This window comes from Lonchura striata, chromosome 9 (assembly GCF_050655825.1).
Source record: "Lonchura striata isolate lonStrDom1 chromosome 9, ASM5065582v1, whole genome shotgun sequence".
Lineage (NCBI taxonomy): Eukaryota > Metazoa > Chordata > Aves > Passeriformes > Estrildidae > Lonchura > Lonchura striata.
This window is the reverse complement of record NC_140711.1, coordinates 10170235-10188269: the sequence shown is the minus strand read 5'-3', so window position 1 is coordinate 10188269 and position 18035 is coordinate 10170235. Positions and strand designations below refer to the sequence as shown.

General features: G+C 41.7%; 1 long non-coding RNA gene across 1 annotated transcript; it reads right to left on the bottom strand.

The window, feature by feature from the left end:
* Window positions 1-446: 446 nt before the first annotated feature.
* LOC146766633 (uncharacterized) lies at window positions 447-17031 on the bottom strand. Its single transcript, XR_014957315.1, has 2 exons — window positions 12326-17031; window positions 447-11707 (listed from the first exon to the last, which is right to left on the bottom strand). It is a non-coding gene; the product is annotated as an uncharacterized LOC146766633 (long non-coding RNA).
* Between the last annotated feature and the right edge of the window lie 1004 nt (window positions 17032-18035).

Sequence of the window (18035 nt, the reverse complement as noted above, 5' to 3'; positions counted from 1 at the left end):
TGAGCTGCAGGGAAGTAATGGGTTGAGAGAGAAACAGAGAGATTTACAAAACAAATCTTACACAGTTCTGAAACCAGAAGCTGCAGGGTTTGGAGGCTGAGCTGAAAATTACCTTTGTAAAAATAAAAGGTCATATTGTGCAAGAATATCATATGAGTTCTGGCCTGCTTTTTAAAGTGGCAGAACACTATTCACAAATTTATGGTATCAATTTGCAGACAGTCATTAAAGGCATGACTGAGATTTCCATTTCTATTTTTAAGACAAGTACAAAAGGAAAAGGAAAAAAACCCTGCTTATTTCATCCTAGATTCAATTCCCCCTCAAACCAAGTACATTGTCTCCAAAGACTGATTGTCCTCTTACCATTAAAAGCTGGACTGTAGGTTCAGTAACTTAACCCTAGACAGATTTGAGTGGTGCATATGACAATCAATGAGTTATAGCCATTCAAACCCCGCAAAATTGCTAATTTTGGAGCACAATTACCGAGATACATTGCAGGCACTGTGCCATGAGACTAAACATTCAGTCCTGCAAGCATTACATAGTTCTCCTATTAGTACTTAGCACAGAAGTTTATTGGAAAAAAAACTTCATTAATTACAAATAATTAATTAAAATCCATCAATATAATTAACATTTCTTGTAGATCAATACTACCTACTAGATCAATACTACCTAGAAACAAGACTATCAATATCTGGTGCAACTCTGGGCTATATGTACCAGAAAAAACCCACTCATTTAGCTTGTGCAAAAATAAGAAAATTTAATTTCAGATCACTTGTGTATGCTCAATTACCACAGTGCCATGGGCAAATAAAATGCTATAATGCACACACAGCTACAACTCTTGCTGTTCTCTTTGAACCAGCTGTTATTTCATTGTAAGGCAAATTGCTTTTCCTAATTTGTTAATCTGATCACGACAATAAAGATTGTAATAATTAAACCTCAGGTTTCTTAATTTAAAAAACTATACCCCCAAAATCTGCTCCACTGTCTGTGCTGTCTGCTGCACCCCACCTCCCTAGCTCTCCCTAGGACTGTGAAGGATTTCTCCCATTGCATTTGTCAGACTTTGGATTGAGGTTCCAAGAGACAAACCCTGAGACACGAGACTTGGTATCAAGATGCTGCAATCCCACGTAGCTGAAGAAATTCAATGCTTCAACTCAGAGACAGAATAACAGCAAAGCTCTCTCAAAAGGCCCTACACTAGAATCTGTTATACACACTACACTGCAAGCTCAGTTTGTCCTGCAAGTAATTATTTCCCATTGAACAGCATTTTCCTTTTTCAGATGTCTCAATAGAAGAAGAAATAAAAAAAACCCCAAAACGTAACAAAAACCCCATAACCCAGAAGAAAGCCCAGGCCTCTGAAAGGTGGATGTCAGATGGAAGCCCTGGGAGCTGCAATGCCTAAGGAGGTGCTGCTTGCAGGAAGGACCTCAGCACCTCATAGTGCCCATTTTCTGGCAGCTGAACCTTGCATTTCACCACGGCTCCTCTCCTCATCCCTGTGCCTGGCACCTCATCATCTCCATGTGAGACCAGCCCAGGAGTGTCCAGGGGAGCTGCTTTGGGCTGTCCTCCCCAGAGCTGTTACAGGGGGACACAGAGGGATAGGACTTGTCCTTCCCAGGGTTACCTGTGCCCCATGCCCAGCGTGACCAGCCCCACCTGAGCTCTGCAGAGGCAGCAACTGGGAGCTCATCACCACTGCAGGCAGAACCCCTTGTAAAACCTTTCCACAGCTGCATTATTCCTGTCTGGGGAACATCTCTTGATGCAAACAGAAGTTGAAAGTTTCTCCCTTCACTCCTCCACCTTCCCCTTCCTGTATTCTGGTGCTTGAAGGGAAAAAACAGATTTTAGGGATTGCTCCCACAACCAGATCCTAACATAGATAATTCTGCTAGGTAAATTTCAAGCTGAAAGCTCACACAGCAACTAGCAAAGCATAAACTTTAAGGAATTTAGAAATTTTAGAGGAGCTAAGATTTTAGTTAGAGATAAGTCTTACTAGAGTTAATTAAAATAAATGAGTAAGCCTTAATGAAATTAAGAGTTAGTAGTTAACTAATAATTGATTGCTTGTCAACACAATGTTTAGTTAGCTGGGTTTATAATGAAGAATATAGAAAGTGACAAATAGCTTTTAGGAACAAAAGACAATTGTGGGCCTCCTCTGTTCTGAAACCAATTGAAGACAAGCAATGGGAGTTCTACCAAGAGTTCATTTGTCATATTTGCATTGAAAAGGTAGAAAGGTCAGAACGAGGAAGACTTCATTTACTTCCTCATACCCATCCTCACGAAAGGGACCACTGACCCATTTCAAGGAACAAACCATGCATGCTTAGTAGCTTTTGAAATGATTAGCATACGAAGTGAAGAATGGGAGGTACCAAAATTATGAATATGGATTTGTATTTTGGGTATTCAATACTTGTACTGATAAAAAGGCTCTGTAATCACTTGAAAGGCACAATGTGCAGAGAGTTTTTGTCCGTCATAGTTGGATATTGGCACTAGATCAATATCCATATTTCTTTAACAATTCACAAGGAGTTTAATTTCAAGATAATTTTAAGGAAAAAGAAGATCCAAAAGGAATCTCAGAAGTACCCATTTCACCAGGCTGTTTATCTAACTCTCTCCTTGATGAGAACATGGTGCAGAACAGGCTTGGAGCAATGTGATGGCAGTGATAGCTAGCACTGAGCACAGAATTATGAAGTGCAGATGCAAAGTTTGGCTAAGACTTTTGATGCTGAAAGGCCACAGATGTAATTTGGTTTTTGGAATTATCCAGGTTGTGAGCTCTTTGAAATGCAACCATTTTTGCACATTTTAACACTGCATATGTAGATTAAGTATTATTTTCCCACATTCTCTCTCAGGCAGAAAGAAATTAGGCAGACTAATAACAGACCTATTTTAGAGATAATGCCTTTGGGGAAAAAATAATACTCTATAGCTAATTTACTAAGGGGGATAAGTGATACTCATCTCTTTTACTAGCTAGCAAGATATTTAAGGATGCTGCAAAAAGCTAATTACCTTATTTCTGTGAAGCAGATATAAGACTAAAACCTGTTTAACAGTTAAGCCTGTTGCTATAACAACCACACTTCAAGGACATGGATATACAAAACACGCTACAACATCTGCATTAACAAAATGTCTCACTGCAACTGAACCCTACCTGGCAAAAGGACTGATTAAATGTGAAAACTTCTTTGTTCAAAAAGAGAAAAACCCCCAAAATACATTATTTTGTTAGTGTCAACAGAATTCCATCTTGAAACACCAACAGCCTCTCCACAGGAGATTTGCTATTTAATTCATCTAGTTTTGGATTCCTTCCCAAATGTTTCCCCTCCAAGGACAAGAAGTGAACTTCAGTGTTCCCACCTCAGTCAAGCAGACATTTAAGCATCTGGCTGTTTCCATTAAGTGCTTTGGTTGTGTATTGCACCATGCTCAGAGACAAAACTTCTTTCAGCCCTTGCTCATGAAATAAAGAAAAGAGAATGAAGCACATAAATAAAGTATTCACTGCAATGTAACATAACAGGTCAGGCAAGGAATCAAAAGATTTTTGTTTGTTTGTTTGTTCTAAGTAGTTTGACAAATTAAGTAGTCATTTGGCATAATTTTTTCTCTTTCTAGATCATTATTTAACTGGGATAGAAAAAAGACTATAGAATAATAACTTTTTATTTTTTTAAAAAGGAAGATTGACTAAGTCAAGCTGAGGCTGACAGAGGTTTGTTCAGATATGTTCAAGAGCAGTACATGGGTTTTGCTGCTCTGAATAAATACGAAACATTTGTAAAGGCTAGGGAAGCTCTACTTGAATATAATTATGCACAAAGAACTGCTGCACACAAAACATACTAATAGCCATGGATTAGGATGCCAAAATTGTTACTTCAAAAAAAGAAGAGAGAATGCAAATTTTTGTGCAACAATTTAAACTACTCTAAAGCCAGCCAAATGGTGTCATTATAAAGGAGTGTAGCTCAAACTTACACAGTGATTGTTTCCATAGTTTGAGGAGATTTCAGTTCACCTGTAAAACATACCACAGCTAGAAAGACCAAAAGTGATTTGGATTGAATTTAGGAAATAATTATTTTCAGCATAAAAAAGTATTCATCATGTGACTGACAAATACATAATAATGCTGCATGGGGGGTAGATAATCATATTAATGTTTGCAAAGGGATGACTACAGCTTCCTCTTGGTTAAATCTGTGCTTTGCAATACCAGTCATGAAACACAGCAGGGGGAAGATGAGAGGCAGTAGCAGTACTTGTACACCTCTGATGTACAAATTTCTTGACATTTCTCTAGCTTGTTTCTCTGATCAGACATCTCAAGCAATATAACTCCAACAATATATACAAATTAATCTGATTATAATCCATTCCCCTCCTTTTTCAGTTTCCTGAGTTTACATAACTACATATTTGAGAAAGACAACTTTAGAAGCAACATGAAATTCAGCACAAGTAGTACAAAGCTTTCCAGAACTGTGACTTTGCTAATAATAAACACAAAATACAGGTTTCTCTACAAATACCTTTTAGCTTTCACTTGCAAATAGCAGCTGTGACTTTGAAAGAACATTGTTTTAATTTGAATGCACACCTGTTAAAGAAGCAATAAAAGCACTGGAAACAGAAGTCAACAAATGTGTTACAGTGTTCAAGGTTTCTGTTTTAAACTCAAATTCCATACTAGAAAGGCAGCCTGTCAAAAACAGACATAAATAAAAATCACATTTTTTTCCTTCTTAAATGTAATCACAAAGTCTGACATTTATTAGAGCAAAACTTTACAGCAGAAGGCAACAAGAACATCATATCATTGATGATGGAACAACACTAGTTGCAAGCCTCCTGTTTAAACAAAACCAGCTGTATTCTTAAGATGTGCTTTCCAGATGGATGGATTTGCCATCACCTTCTTGTATTTGTTTTTTAAATTCACTCTTAACAATTGAGCACTTTTAAGAGTCTGCTTATCAATTAACAAACATACTTGATTCTCCCATTCAGAGGTCTAATGACAGAGCTGGAAAGGTTAATGTATCATAAAATGTTTTACTGCCACTCTTACCATTGTTTTCAAGAGTTGAGCTCAGGAATGAGCTGATGTCTTGAATCAGAAGGTGAAAGTGGAAGACACTGCTGTGATACTGTCTACCATAAATAGAAGTCCAAAACTATCAGCTCTTTGCTCAAGAATGTGTTAGGTGAGATTAAGATCAGAAAAACTAAATGTAGGTTATTGATTTGCAAATAAGATCCAATATAAGCAAATAACACCCTTGGAGAATGTTTGACTCCTATAATCTAGAGATCACGAGCCCCCAAACTACATATAGGAAGCAAGTTACAAAATAGCTTCTATTTGCAGGAAAAGGCTGACAAGAAGAGAGGAAACAGCCTCATCACCTCATTGACATTAATTTGTGTCACACTCATCTCTGTATCTAAGCAGTCATGACCTTCCACACCTCAATCTTTTCTTTTCAGGTGTGAGAAGAGGTACTTTTCTATTTAAGCCAAGTGGTATAACTGAAAAGAATATAAATTATCAGGCATATCATCTCTACTTCAGCTATTTTGTAGCTGTAAACATCTGGAGGCCAGTGAAGAGCCACCTTCTCTACAAAAGAACAAAGACGCTGGCACTGCAGTTTCTCTGCAAGAGAGATGTGGGTGAGGAATACACCAGAGCACAGCAGCCTTGGAGGCCCTGCCAGACCCTGCACAAGTAGTGGCAAGCTCCCAGCTGGAGGACAAGCTCTGAAGCTTCCTCAGGGCTATTGTGATGTGCCAGATACATTATTTTGTTTTTCTTCCATTTCAGAGAGCTATATTGTTTTCTCTGGTACTCACTTTCGTATTGTTAATCTCCTCTAGCCCCCAGCACAATTTTCAAATTACAGACAATGATAAGAACAATATGCATGAAGCAACTGATGTTAAACATTGTCATCTGTCTCCACTAAAACCTCTCAGTTATTCAGCATAACAGCTGGCAAGGAGACAGATTACTTCCTTTATACAATTCAGCAAATTTGATCTATTATCAATTATTTATGCCCACTTTTGGTTAGAGATGTAAGAGACAGCCCATTTCTCATTTTCCAAACTGAGGCTCTCAGGGCTGGATTCAATTATAGCTAAATTATGAGATAAGGTTTGGGATAAATGTTGCCACCCTCTGACAGTTTCCACAGGCTTTAGTAAGGCTGGATGTCTGCTTTGTGACACAGAAACAGGGCCTGTTCAGCTTCAGCCTAGTAATGTCATGATGAGGACTCCCTTGGGGTCACCACTGTGTAGAATATCTGTCACACCCTCACAGGATCACAAATGATCCCGTGGTTCTGCTTCTACTGTCGGCAACACCAGTAAGCACTACTGGCTTCTCCCGTGCTCCAGAAAGAGCTGTTTCACAGAAGCATGTGAGATGGCCAGAAATTTGTTCTCTCTCAATAAAAATTTCAAGGCCTTGGCTGAAAGATAAGTGCACATCTGAAATATGCATTGCAAATTGTCACATTCCTGTTTCTAATGCAATGGTGGAGGAGAACTTATCTCAGGCACATCCTGTTCTCCTTCCTGAGCAGCCTTTCCCAAGATGCTCCAGAGGGTAGAAGTCTGCTCCTCATGAATGTGAAAGGGCCCAAGCACATCGTGGGCTATCATGAACAGAAGTTCCTGGAGGGTAAGGAGAACATGAAGATATGAATTAGGGCTTTTATAACACATTGCCCTAGAGCAGACAGCTGCAACATTTTGTATGGGAAACAAACACACTCTGGGAAAAAGTCCCCATGAGCCATCAATGGATTCAATGCAAAATGTGAGTTTGTGACCCTAAAAAAGGAATGAGCGGTGCGTTGGGAGGTGTCTGTGCGGGATGAGCGGTCCAGAGCCCGCTGGGGCACCCGCCCCAAGGTCCCCGCTGCAGCCACTAGAGGTCAACACCGCCCCACGCTTCGGCGGCCCCGGCCAGCCGGACACTGCCCTCGGGTGCGGGTGCTGGCCGGGGGTCAGGGGTGGGCGAGGTCCTGCTGAGCTCCCAGAGCGCTGAGGGGCTGTAGGCACCCGCACAGGGGTGTGCTGCTCCAGCCGGACCTGCTGCACAGGGGATGGGTGCACAGGGAAGGATCAGAGGATGGATGCACAGAGGATGGATGCACAGAGGATGGATGCAGAGGGAAGGCTCAGGGCATGGATACACGGGATGGATGCACAGGGAAGGCTCAGAGGATGGATGCACAGGGGATGGATGCACAGGGAAGGCTCAGAGGATGGATGCACAGAGGCTGGGTGCACAGGGAATGGGTGCACAGGGAATGGGTGCACCTGGGATGGGTGCACAGAGGCTGGGTGCACAGGGAATGGGTGCACCTGGGATGGGTGCACACGGGATGGATGCACACACACAAGGAAAGTGAACAGAGAAACAGCGAGTGGCACTTGGCAGGAGGTGAGGGCTAACAATGCTCTTCTGAGCTGCGGGTGATGATCTGCTGGAACCCTGAACTACAAACTCAGGAAGCACAGATTTCCTTTTACACAGAACAGTGCCAAATACAACTCTCACACATTCATGCCCTCCATGATTTCCAGAGACAATGACCAGTACTTAGTTCAGTTCATGCAGGTAATTTATCTCTCCAGGAGCTTGTATTCTGAGAAATCGGTGGGTATAAGAGGCATATTCATTAAATGGAAAACAGCTCTCCAAGCATTCAACAACCTCCAAATTACCATTTTTTTTCCCTGCAAAGCAAAACACAATTGATTATTGTTATAAAATTGCATTTCACTTTCTCAATTTTACTGCTGCAACTTGATAATTTCTTCCCTAATTCCATGTTTGCTTTGCATAATGTCTCTAAAATTCCTGGTTTTACCAGTGTGTTTTCCAACACAGAAACACTGGTAACATTTTCCTTTCTATCAAACAGTATTTACATGTATTCCCCCATCCCAGTTAATTGTCAGTCTTATAGTCCTTGGCAGCGTTCAGACTCATTTTACCTTCCTCAGTTTGCTTCCTCTATGAGAGGAAGGCTCTCAGTCTATCATGGTATCAGGTGAGAGAACCAAATATTTGATATGTTTTAGAAAAAGACAAATATTACAAAGTTTACCTATACCTTTGTATTCTATCCACCTCCAGAAAAAGACAATTCTTCAGGTTTTTCTCAGATAAGCTGGTTTTGTAGCTCAGGCAACAGCAGATTCAACTTACTGCTGGCTTCTGGAAGTTTCCATATTAAAGGAAAAATAATTCTATAAGCCTTTTAATGTTTTCTCCTTATTGACATGCCAGCATTGTAGATGAACTCCCATCTGAACTGTGGCTTATTGTAGAATGTAGATTGGGACCTATGGTTATACTAATAGATTTTCAAGGTCTTTTTGCTACAGTATTCCTATTTCCTGGGGTAATTACATGTATCTATTAAACCTTGCAAAGTGCTTTATAGCTTTAGTAACTTGCAGCTCACAAGGTCTTCAGAAATCATAATCAGTATAGAATTTTTAAGTCTGGAAATGTAGGCCAGTTAATTATTGGGAATTTCCTAGGCAGCCTTGGTATTCCGCACCTATTTGCAATTACAAATACTAAATTGTTCTATTGAGCTGTAAAACATATAGTTTTGATTTGTTTTGTTTTACTATTTTTCAAAGCCCTCAGGGCAGTAAGATGGTGGGCACCTCAGCAGGAGGAGTGTCAGGCTCCCTGGTTCTGGTTCCTCACTGCACTCCTTGCAACTTTTAGAAAGCAGAATCTAGAAAGGAATCCTGGGCTGCAAACTCAGGAGAGGAGGTCTAGCGAATTGTGGAGAGGGCAATTCCTTAGGGGTGTGTTCCTACCCATCCAGTATCCTCCTGTTGTGCTGTCCAGTCCTGTGCTGGGCACACCAGCGCTGGGAAAGAGTGAAAATAATGAATGCAATTGTAGCAAGAAGAGTCACAGGGCATGGAACAGGGAAGGTAAGCTTTTCAGATGAGTCCATGGTTCACGTGTACTTCAGCGTGGGTTTAGCTATTATGAAGAGTTGGAAAAGTCATCTCAGAGCTCATGAATCATTCTCAGCTAGCGAGAGCACATTGTGGTAGGGCTGTCAAATAAACACAGTTATCTGCTCCCAGCCCTGGCGGACGTGACTGCGGGCTGGAACTGATCAGCAGAGCCTCGCACTGCTGGGACATGCAGGTAGGGCTTGGGTTTCACTTTGCTCTTTTGCAGTTGTGTGCACTGATTTATTTGGTAACCGAAAGGCCTCAGGGAAGACAGTGCCAAAAGCACTGCCGAGTTCCTGTAAGGTTAAATTCATTCTTTTGCCAGTAAGATTTTAGTACTTTACAAAAAGCAAACAGGAACCTCATAAACCTCTCCAGGTTTCCCTTTCCCCCTACTCTGGGTTTTCAGCCATTAGGTTCTCCAGGGAGAAGAAACCAGGACCCATTTTATCATATTTGGAAAAAACTGAAAAGAACCACCAAAACCCTACAATGGTGAAGTTCTTTCTCTCTCTCTCTCTTTTTTTTTTTTTTTTTTTCTTTCCACTGCCTGTTGGTTCATTTCTCTTTCAGACAGCTACTGAAGACTTGGAGAAAGACATTTCAGGAAGTCATGGCCATGAAAGACAGCAGTCAGTGTATCAGAATCCTATAGCATCCTGTAACATTCAAAAATGGGATGAAGAGCTTCTGCAAAGATCCTCTAAAGCAGACAAAATTCCCTCTGACGCCACAAAGACTGCTGCTTAGATAAAGGCTGATGTCTCACTCATTGGAAGGGAAAGCACACCAGTGAGCAAATTTCATCCCCTCAGAAATATAACTTTAGCCACTATACTCAGAAATATTTAGATACGTGGCTTTTGTTTGTGTATAATTTTAGCAAACCTTCGCATTTTATATCCTCACACAAAACAGGAGATCTCATGCAGAACTTTTCAGGTTCCCATGTAAACTTGGAGCAGGGTGGACACTCCCCTAAATCAATAAATATTTTCCAACACTTCTGTATTCATAAAACATAAATCAACATGTGTGAACTAAATGCAACTATCCTGGCCTGTAGAGGTAGGCAGACAAAATCGGCCAGCCCAATGATTTGCTTGGGAAAGGCAAAGAAATTAATATGGTGTATATTCTAATATGTCAAATATTACACAGGGTAAGGTTGTCTAGTAAAGATGAAAAAACCGGTGCTTCCATTTTTAATTCTGACACTGGCATTCTCTCATACATATTTCAAAAAGTTAAACAAGCCAGACAAGTGGTGCCACTGCAGAGGTTTGCTTATTGATTGATAGTTCTGTTGCAATGAACCCCAAGGAAGTGCTCGGGGAAACAAATTAGACTACTAGTGGTGGATCTCTGTAATATGTGAGAGCCTTGTACTAGTTTGAAAGCCAACTAGTAGGAGATCCAGAAATACAATTTTCTAGGAAAATTAAGAAAAAGGCAGTAATAGAGAAACAGTGGCTTAAACTAACAGTCAGGATACAACCTGACACCCTGTTGGTCAGGGTGGCAGTAGCACTCCAATTAAATGGTGGCTGCAGTCCCATTGGAGTGGTGGATATGATTGTCAAGGCAGTGATCCTATTGTAAAGTCTGGTCTTCTTCTGGAAGTCCTTTGGTGACTATCGAGCTCTCCTCCTCTGGGAATCCAGTGGGGAGTGGTCTCCTGGTGTTCCATATCTCAGATTATATCCAGGTAGGAATGCTTGGTTCCTCCGCTGGGCACAGTTACATCTCACAATGGGATGATGTAACTCCATGAGTGATACAGTGAGACTTCATGGCCCTTTAGTGGAGATAGCCTCCCCAAGAGACTTATCAGGGATGAGTCATGGAAGAGATAAAGAACACTGCCCCATCAGTTTTTCACAGCTTGTGAAGATGAGAATAGAACATATAATTTTGGTTACATCTTACATTGTAACCCAAGACAAGCCTGCAGCAGTTGGAGTCTCTCCTACCTGGCAGGAAGGCTTGCATTCCACATACACCCAATGGATTAGGTAGCTTGCAGGCCACTTTTTTACAAAAACAGCATTAAAATCTCACAATCCTGTACCACAATTTCTGGAGATACACATAGATACATATACTTTGACCTTAGAAACTGCTGTCTGTCAAGCCCTGAACATTCAGGTAAAAACATTGGGCTAAGATGTTTAATGCTTCATGTGCTTTCAGCAGGGTGATGTATATAGCTTTAGCAAGAACATCCCTGGATAATGAAGCAAACTAAAAAGTTCACATTAAAAAATAACAAAGGGAAGCTATTCTTGGAGCCATTTGGGCCACCAGATTCTTCCTAAATAGTGCAGAAATATCAACTTTGAATAATTAATACCTGGAGTAGCTGATCCTCACTGAGGAAAGGGAAGCAGTTTATCTGGTCCTCCAGCAGTCATTCCCTCTAGAGGTGAGAGTCAACTTCTGTAGTGCCTTTCACCAGGATTGCTCAGCCTTGCACACAGCAGCAGTAACAAAACACTGCTCACCTTGGAAGTCAGGGTGAGCACTAGAATTCAACTTCATGTTTCAAACCTGTGTCTCCATTCAAGACCCTCTTCCTCACAAGTTTGAGCAGGGATTTCAAAATCTGAGAAGCAATTTCCAGTTAAGCCTGAAATTACAAAGGCATCACAGCTACAGCACAGAAGAGTTTTGAAGTCAAATGTTGGATTCAGATACACAACTCACACAGGGAAAACAAACTGTAATAAAGCCTTAACACTCTGCAGCTACACAGCAAAGTTTAAGGACTAGAAGCAAGTGATTCCTAAAATCACATATCATAAAGACACATATGATGGCCAAAAAAATGGACATGGTGCAGGTTTTTTAATGTACCATATGAAAGGGGCTTATAAAAAGGGTGGAGAGGGACTCTTCATATGGACAGGACATATGAAGAGCATTGTGACAGGACAAGAGGCAAGGATTTTAAAGTGAAAGAGGACAGATTTAGATAGAGGTTAGGAAGAATTTCTTTACTGTGAGGGGGGTGAGGCACTGAAACAGACTGTCTAGAGAAGTTTTGGATGCCCCATCCCTGGAAGTGTTCTAAGACAGGTCAAATGGGGCTCATCAACATGAGCTAGGGAATGGCTTCCTTGCCTATGGCAGGGGGTGTGGAACTAGATGATTTTTAAGTTCCTTTTCTGTGCTTCTGCAGTTCTATACAGGTAAGATTTATGGTCCAATCTAGCCTAAAGGGGGTAAGTTTGGTGGATGCTCTTACCTGAAGGGAGATTCCCTCAGGATACCTCAAGGATATCTCAGAAAAATCAGCAGTTCTTGTCAGCAAAACAGGTCTGTGTGAGCCCTGTCAGCCCCATCCTCATGTCATCACTGCTCCAGCACTTTCAGACCAAGCAGAATCCTGTTCCAAACTATTTCAGATAGCTGTTGATATGCAGCTACTTATGGGCTTTGCAGGAGCTGAGATTCCTCATGAGCCAGGAAATCCTGAGAGTGTACAAGTTTTCTATCCCAGTAGGATGAAAAGGCAAAACCTATTCAGGTTAAGGAATAAAATATGTAGATTCAGAGGTTTTATATATTCCATATCTCTTGAGGGAGACAAAAGCTGCTCAAATCCTAAAGGCTTTGTTTTTAAAACAAAATCTCATGCGACTTTGGGTGCAGGTCAGGACATGAACTCCAGCTCAGCTAAGTCTATTCAGCTCAAGGGATAGTTCAAATAGCAGGATACATGTCCTGAAAAGAACAGGGCTGGAACCAGGAAAATAACTTCACCAAACTAAAGCCTTCAGGCAAAACAAATGACATTTATCCTTTGGAACCCATACAAAAAAATAAATCTTGCTCCACATTAGTGACATATAACAAATAAACTAAAGAATACTAATGACCCTCTGTAATTTTTTGTATTCTTTTTTTCAGAGTATTATTTCCGGCATATCTCTGAACAGTGAAAATAGTAGTTAGAAACTGAGATCAGAGAATAAAACACTTTCCTCCTCTTCTCCTTGTGAAAATAATTTAGGTCTCTTTAATACAGCTGAGACTTACTAGAGCTGTAACTAAGAGCAAGTGTAAGAAATGAGTCATATCAAAATTCCCATATTGACTGTGAATAGTCCACTTACTTGACCAGCTTAACACATTATTTTTTTAACAGGGCCAACAGGCACAAGTGCTGAACTCTGTTAGGATTTGCCATGTTTATGTTGATAAAACCCCTCCAGCTAAGTCTAAGACTTGGAATGCCTTGGTTGTTGCCAGTGGCACTGTCAGCCCGAGCTTGCCTGGGCCCCAGCTTAGACAGCAGCCATGAGCAGGATCCTGGGGCAATCTGGGGTGTCAGGAGGCAGCCAGGGAGCAGGGCCCTGCTTGCTCTAAATACACCATGTCAAGCTCTTCTCAATCGACATGGGAAACCACAAAGCTTCCGGACTCATGGATATAACAGAGGCATCTGGTCTCACTGTCTTTCACCACAACCTGCCCCAAAAGCACTGCCCTGCCAGCAGGGGTTGGTGACAAACGTGTAATTGCCCACACCATTACCCACTGAGCAGGGCTGAGAGGGGAGCACAGCAGAGCTCAGTAACACCACTGATCCCGGCCTGAGCATTCAAGGAGCAAGGCCAGAGGAGACGCCACGCACCCTAACCCTGACTGCCTCCCTTGAACAACCTCCCTGAAGCCCTGAGCCCCAGAGGAAGTACAAGGGCTGTGGCACTCTCAGCTGTAAGATGTGCTACCAGAGCAAGGCCATCAGAGGTATTGAAACAGCCTGTATTAGCCAGAACACACACGTGTCTTGCCACCCCAGTGGTTTTTAAGCCCTTACAATCTTAAGACAACATGACAAATTTGTATTTATGAGCCCTTCTTTAAAGGCTTCAAACCTTGGCACAGGGAAAATGGTGAAAGGGTGTTCACATCACACAGGATGGATGTACTTGCCCATGATACAGTCAGACTAAATTAGGCTACTGCACTGTACTGGTGCTTGACAAGAAGCAAAGAAAATTGTTCGGGCAGTCTCAATAGGAATTGAATTAATTATTAATAGGGACTTGTTATAGCTGACATCTACTACATTAGAGGAAATCCCAATGGTTTAGTGTGTGAGTGAAATATTTGCTTTTGGTTAAATGGGCCATTTTGGCCAATAAACTTTGGCAATTTTTCTTAGTTGGCCATAAGAAGGGAGAAAATTAAGAGTCAGATGTCAGGAGAAAAATCAGGCTATTTGAACTACTGACCTTATGACAAAAAGTCTAGACTTTTATTTTCTCCAATGCTTAATGTTTACTAAACCAATAAATGTAATCTGATATCTGAAAAGAAAAAGCAACAATCCTTGACTGCTTCTGGAAGAGTTCTAAGTGAGTGTCTCCTTTACCTTTCTTTTTTTTCTACTGCTTTGGGATTTCAAAAGAGGCAGGATTACTTACTTGCTAAAATATGTACTTTTCTCTAGCTTTTCCTCCATTGTCATGAACCTATATGGAACCTGGCTAAAGATGAGCATCCTTATCCACAGACAAGAAAGGTGAATTGGGTAGACTGATTTCTGGCATGGTAACAATCACCAGTCACAAATATTCAGACAGCTTGTTTTTACAAAAAACCTCTACAGATTCAAAAATTTTCATGCATTTTAACCTGGGAAACTCTTTGGAAAAAATTTGCAGCTTGAAGTCATCATAATTTTTTTTCCTCTATACAGTTTCAATGACTCTCATAAGAAGTGGAAACAATAATTTAAATCAATAAGAAATTGGAAACAATAAGAAAATGGAAACAATGAGAACAAAAAGTGAGAGACCACCACAGGAAATTAACAGTTACTTCTGAATCAGAGCAGGAAGACACAGCCACAAAGCCTTTGGGCAGCAAAGATGTGTGCCAGACACACCCAGCAAACAAGGGATAGAGATCAAGAAAAGTGTGCTAAATGGGAACAGAGCTAAAAGATACTGAGTTCATAACCAGTAACTGAACAAGCTGCACTTGCTCCTGGACAAGGTGCCACTGCACAAGCAGATATTTGCAGACAGGTGACAAAATTTTCAAGGGTTCTACCCCACTAAAGCTTTGTTCTGCTGACACTGGCTTATAACTGGAGCCAAGAATATAAATCAGGCCATGCCTGGAGAGAACAGATTGCTATTATGGGATGAGGTTTGTCTTTACATGGAGAATCCTTGCTATTCAAAAACCCTTTTAAAACATAACTGATGGCATAGTTAGCTGGGAACAGCTACCTGGGGTTTTTAGTGTGTGGCAAACATTCTCCATCAGCTGCTTTTGTGAATGCTTACTCCTCTGAAGGGATGACCTTCTCACTTTTACAAAATGCCACATTCAGCTTCCCCAGTCAAATTTTAAGTCTGTACTACAACCTGTGAACTGGGCACTGTTCCTGGACCTGCAGTCACAGGCAGCCTTGGCCTGGAGAGGTGTGCAGGGCTGTGCTTTCTTTCATGCTGTCTTTCCCAAGTAGCACCCTTAAGCATTTCCTCAAGGCTAGGAAACCACACTTTTGCAGTTTCTTAATCTTGAGGTTAGCCTGGGGAAGCTGGCAGGCCTAACAATCATCTTTGTTGGATAGATCTGTGACCCTTAAGGATTTCTTTAAATGACAAATATAACCCCTTAGCATTGCACATGCAAGTAGTTCAAGCTTTCCAGAATCTGGAAGTCCAGAGGAAGAAAGCTGCAAAAGCATGCTTTATTTGTAGACATAGTTGGAAATCTCTCTGGCAAATAATCAGGGTTTTCCTCAAATACTGAAGCTCTGAATGATATCTGAATGCTACAAATACTGGCATGCTGCCTACTGCTTCCAATTAGCTTCTAATTACACAGTGTAATGTATGGAATATAATGCAAGAGGCAAATTTGTCCATTAATATGAATATGATGAGACCACAGAGAATGCGTCTGTATGAGCTGCTGAACTGACTTGAGAGTGATTGATTGCCTTCATTTCAGTTTTATTCCCAGTTTACAGTGTTGCTTGGTTTGGGGCTTGGAATTTAATGAGATTTGCATCTAGAATATTAAAGGTGAAAGCTTTCATCTCATCTGGATTTCCTAGAATTAAGAATTTTAAATAAAATATGAGGAGAGGAAGGAAGCCAAGGAAGACCCCAGACATTCAATGCCAGAGTTGAGTTGTTTTGAAGGATTCTGTGAACGATGTTTAGAGGTTCTCAGTGCAGACAGAGTACTTACTAGAACAAATATACCTTACTTGAGCTCATGGACACTTCTAACTGTGAGAATGCAAGAACAAAATTAAGGAGTTAACTACATTTTTTTAAGCAGAAAGAAAGTTCTGGGAGGAATAATGGACAAGTAACCTTCCACTACCATTATGTTGGTTTCCTATGGGAATTAAGGAAAGAGAAGATTCACTCCAAGGGTTGAGTCACAAGATCAAGCCTCTGTATTTTTACCAGTTTTCACATTCAGTGGTATCAGAATTCTACGGCTGCTTATTCCTAGGTCACTGCTTACAGAGGGAATAGCAGAAATGCCTTAAGTCCCTGAGTGGTGAGAGATGGGAGCCTGGGAGGAGCAAAGCAGGGATATTCCTGTATGACTCCCCCTGTACTGCAGGTTCTGGCTCCAGGGCAGCTCCCTGCCCAGCACACGGCTGATGAGCTCTCCAGCACGGCCCTTTGGGTGGAGATCGAGGCCAGCGAGGTGCCTGCAGGGCTGCCCCAGCTGCACAGCCTGCCCACAGCTGCCCCTGGGAGCCCCAGCTGCCCCCACAGCCACAGCACCCTCTCCAGAGGAGGTGGGGAGCCCATGCTGGGATGGAGGTGGGCTTCAGGCCCCTCACCTCACACCAGCAGCATCAGTTCCTCCCAGGCCAGCAGCTCTCTGCCCCGGCCACCCAGCAGCCCTGGCCTGGGCAGCACAGGGAAACACATCCAAACACATCCCACCAGGCTGAGGGGAGCTGGGCCAGGAGGAGAGCTGCTGGCCCATTTTGTCAGTGCTGGAGAGCTGCTGGCCCATTTTGTCAGTGCTGGCCCATTTTGTCAGCGCCTGCTTCACACTCCTCAGTGTAAGGCTCCCCTCACTGGGACAAACTGGGGAGCACAAAGCATCCTCCTCCCGCCTCTGGGGCCACTGCCTGTGCTCCAGCTCCAACCTGCACCCTGCCCCTGCTGAGCTGAGGGTCGGGAAGTGACAACACCCTGGCTGCTGCCTGGAACAGCTTCTGCAAAGAAATGCACAAAATAGCTCTTAAATAGCGTTTTCTGCCAGAAAACCATCTGTAGGTGGCAAAGGCAAAGCAAAAAAAATGTGGTGGCTTTGTAGAATTCACTGAAAAGGATCAGTCTGAAAATGATTCTGTGTGTTCAAACCCTCTATCTACAGACACAGCAATCAAGTACTTAGATTATGAATGGTAGGTGAGAAGGTGACATTTTTCTTTTAGAAAGAAAAGCATATTTTTCTTACCCATGCTGCCCTTCCTAAAATTATACTGAGAAAGATCAATTCACTGAATTTCTCCTGCTGCTTTCTTTGAAAAAAGTTTGAATGCACAGAGTTGTCTGGGATTTTTTCCCTGTCTTTACTAAGTACTATTGAGTCTATTGAAAAGGCTGAAGCCTTTGTCAATACACTCCAAGTTCAGACAGTAATAGATTTTATTTAATTAAGTACTACCATTTTCACTTGAGCTTGAGGTGCTTGAGGGGTATTTACCTACCCCTTATCTGCAGAGACCTAGTTTTATGTAGTCTAACTTTTATATTTGTTGCAGCTGTACATTTAGATACCTCTTGCTTGAGTTTCCCTTCCTACATTTTTCTCTCTCCTCTCAAGCAAAGCAAATGCTTTTGAAGGAGCACCTTGTGCAGCCTGTATTCCTGTAGCAGCAGGCAAGGTGAGGAAGTTTTGGGTTGGTTTTGTGTCATTCACAGGTCACTACTGACATACTCTGCAATTTA